The sequence below is a fragment of the Carassius carassius genome, chromosome 35 (genome assembly GCF_963082965.1).
Source record: "Carassius carassius chromosome 35, fCarCar2.1, whole genome shotgun sequence".
In the NCBI taxonomy this organism is placed as follows: Eukaryota; Metazoa; Chordata; class Actinopteri; order Cypriniformes; family Cyprinidae; genus Carassius; species Carassius carassius.
The window spans coordinates 8,119,673-8,123,951 of NC_081789.1; positions in this window are offsets into that span (position 1 = coordinate 8,119,673).

The window sequence follows — 4,279 nt, forward strand, 5'->3', positions numbered from 1 at the left end:
AGTTTATCTGCGCAGACGTCAATGCCATGAAACCTCGACTGAAACAAGCTGAAAAGTGTGCCGAGGAGCATGAAAGACGTCTAACGTTGTTGGTACGTAAGGAAAACAAGAGAGCTTTCTTTGTCGGTGGCCGTGCTTTTGTTGGCTAAGGTGAATGAAACTGGAAGAAAATACATGTTTATGACCTCTTTCAGTGCAAAAGTACTCTCATTCTTTCTGTTTAAAGTCTCGAGTGAGACTGAGACTCCAGACCAAGTGTTTTATTTTGTAATTTTATTAATGAAGCAATAATACAAAATTATTATTTTTTCTTCTCTGCTTTAAATAGGGAGATACTCTTCTCCTTATACTGGTTAAAAACTTGATTGAGACTGAGACTCCAGTTAAAATATTTTGATTTGTACACAAAAAGAGGCAATAAAAAAAAAAAAGAAAGAAAAAAAAAAAACATTCTTTGCATTAAAAAGGGATTGCTGTTCTCATCCCGGTATACACCTGTTGCAACCGTCTAAGATTTGCTATAATTGTTTTTATAGGAATCTTCTGGGTTTATCTGTGTATTTTCTATAGAGTTTTGGTTTATGTCGTTATCTATTGTTTCTCTTAATTGTAGAGGGTTACGTAACATTGTTAAGAGGAAAGCCATTTTTTTGTATTTGAAGCGCTTTAATACAGATTTTAGTTTTTTGCAAGAGTGCCATTCGGATAGTCAAGATGTACATTTTTGGAGGTCACAATGGGGACTAGATTCATGGTTAGCTCACAGAACTACTCACTCTGCTGGGGTTTGTATCTTGAAAAATCGCTTTAAAGGGAAAATAATAAGCTCTGAATGTGATACGTCTGGACATTACATTTTACTTGTCCTTGAAATTTTAAATTCAACCTGTATTGTTCTTAATGTATATGGTTTCAACTTACAAAAAGAAAATAATGCCTTTTTTGACAGATTAGGTGATCGGGTGACTCGTATATTAGCCAAATATCCTAAATCTTATCTGATCTTTGGAGGTGATTTCAATGTCGTCCTGGACAGCAGGTTAGATAGGTGGCCTCCTCAGGCTGGAAATACAAGTCCAGATTATGTAATTACATTTATGGAGAAATTTTCCTTAATTGATACATGGAGAAAATCTCACCCATCACAACAATGCTTTACTTGGAGTAATAATTCTTTATCTAGTCAGTCCAGGATTGATTACTGGCTTACATCTAAGGATATAGTTAATATTGTTACTGATATATTACCATCTCCATTCTCGGATCACAAGGCTATTTCAATAAGTATCCCCTTTAGTTTCTCTGTAAATTTAATTCAAAAGTCTGGATACTGGAAATTAAATAAAACATTACTTCAACATAAAGTAATCACTTCCATAGAAAACATTATTTAGACTTATTGGAATAAAGCAAAAATTGAAAAAAAATATTGTAGCAATTGGGAACTTCTAAAATTTGAAGTAGGATTTTTTTTTAGGAGGTACTGCAGTGAGTTTGCAAAAAAGAGGAAAGCTGAAGAGGATAACATTTTATTTAAAATATCTACTTTATTATCCAAAAGAGTAGAAGAAATATCAGAATTTGATAAAGCAGAACTTATTGAACAGAAGCTCAAACTAGAGGAGATTTACAGACAAAAGGCTGAAGGAGCGTTTGTTAGGTCGCGCAGGAAGTGGCTTGGACAGGGCGAAAAGAGCTCTGCTTATTTTTTTTAGACTTGAGAGGCAACAAGCTAGAAATAATCATATTGGAAAATTGAGGATTAAAGATAATATTGTGGAGGACCCTAAGATTATTGCAAATTTTTGTTCTGAATTTTATAGTAATTTGTATGCTTCGAATTTCTGTCAACAATCTACATCTGAGTTTTTAGAGTCCTTACATAATATGAAGCAGATTAATAATGAAGAGTCCAATATATGTGAAGCCCCTCTTAGTTTACAAGAAATTATTGATGCAATTAATTCTTTAAAAAATAATAAGTCTCCGCGAACAGATGGGTTGACGGCTGAGTTCTATAAAGCTTTTAGCAAACATTTATCCCCTTTTTTGCTCGAAGTTTTCAAAGAGAGTATAGAAAGAGCCCTGCTTCCTCCGACTTTGTGTCAAGGACTTATAACTTTAATTTCAAAACCAAATAAAGATCCCTTGTTAATTGATAATTGGCGGCCAATTACGTTGCTAAATAACGATTCTAAAATTATTGCTTAGGTTTTATCAAAAAGATTAAAATGTATTTTGATGAATTAATTGATGAATGTCAATCTGGTTTTCTACAAAAAAGACATCTTTAATAATATACGTCTGGTTTTAGACATTCTAGATTACTCTGAATTTCTCTCTAATGATACTCTTATTCTCTTCTTAGACTATTATAAAGCTTTTGATTCCCTGGAGCATGGATTTTTGTTCCAGACTCTTCGTAAGGTGGGATTTGGTGACTTCTTTTGTAGATCTATTAAAATGCTCTATACAAATTGCAATAGCTCTATCAAACTCAGCAGTGGAACTTCTCCTAGATTTACCCTGAATCGGGGAATCAGGCAGGGATGCCCAATCTCCCCTTATTTGTTTCTGATAGCTACCGAACTTCTAAATTTGCATATCAGAGAAAGCCATTTAAAAGGAATAACTGTTGATGACACTGAAGTGGTAATAAGTCAATTAGCTGATGATACCGTTTTGTTTTTGAAGGATGCCTCTCTTGAGCCCTTTTCCAAAGCCTCTGGCCTTCGCGTTAACATTAACAAATGTGAGTTACTCCCAGTTGGTCATTGTTTGGAATCTTTAATTTGTAATATTCCTGTGAGAGAGAGTGTTACTTATTTGGGAGTTAAAATAATCAAAGATGATAAAATTAGATGCCCTTCCAATTTTCTTCCAATTATTGAAAAGACACGTAAGGTATTGAACCATTGGTTGCAAAGAGATTTATCACTCAAAGGCAGAGTTCTGCTTACTAAAGCAGAGGGCATTTCTCATTTATCGTATGCCGCTCAATCAATCTCTGTTGACAAACACACATGTAAACTAATTGACAGTATGTTGACAAAATTCCTGTGGAAAAACAAAATACACTATATTAAAAAAATCAGTAATACTTAATACATATGATAAAGGTGGGTTGAATTTTATTGATTTTAGCTCTTTAAACAGTAACTTTAAAATAAATTGGATAAGACAATATCTTAAAAACTCTTCATCTATTTGGAATATAATTCCTTGGCTTATATTTTCTCATGTGGGTGGCTTAGAATTTCTTTTGATGTGTAATTATAAAATTGAAAAACTTCCAGTTAAACTTTCTAAATTTTATCAACAAGTACTTGCTACCTGGAATCTTATTTATAAACACAATTTCTCCCCTCATAGTTTTTTTATTTGGAATAATGCTAATATTTTGAATAGAAAGAAGTCTTTATTTTTTCATAATTGGTTTAGTAATGGATTGTTGTTAGTGAATCAGCTATTTAATAATGAAGGGAATTTATTTTCGTTTGCAGACTTTATTTCAAGATACAAAATACCTATTACATTAAAAGAATTCAAGGTGCTTACTAAGGCCATACCTGCAGGTATACTTATGCTGTTCAAAAGCAGTGTATATACATCCACACTATCTGTCTGTCCTCCTAGACCTGAACATACCTCATACATCTGTTTCTCTGGGTTAAAGCCTAACAATTATAAAATTAGATCCTTATTTTTAAGAGAGATTATCTCTACGCCTTATGTTATTTTCTTTAATAATGTAAATTGGACTAAGGTTTGGTCATTACCTCAAAAATTCCTCCTTACAAATAAGTTTAAAGAAATCTCATATAAATTAATTCAAAGAGTTTATCCGGCAAACGGCAAACCGTTCGAGATATCAAAAATCCCCTGGCAATGTTTCATCCCCAGTGTCTTGAGATCATGTTGACCGAGTTTGGTGGCAATCAAGTAAAAAACCTATGACAAGTATATCAAATTCCAGAGCATGCTTTTTTTAACTGCCCTGAATAGCTGACTTCCTGTTGGGCGGAGCCTATGACAGAGCACGAAAGTTGTTCAGCTCAATGAGATCTATAAGTGTACTGAGTTTCATATAAATATATGCAAGTGTGTGTGAGCTATGGTTCAAGATTTCTGACTGTGTTCCAGGGGGCGCTGTAGAGCCCCTGTGCCACGCCCGGGTCCCAGTCTCTGTGGCGTCCTGATGGCCGCAGATTCCAATGTGTGTGCCAATTTTCAAGAGTTTTTGAGCATGTTAAGGCCCCCAAAAACCCCCGGAAGGTTT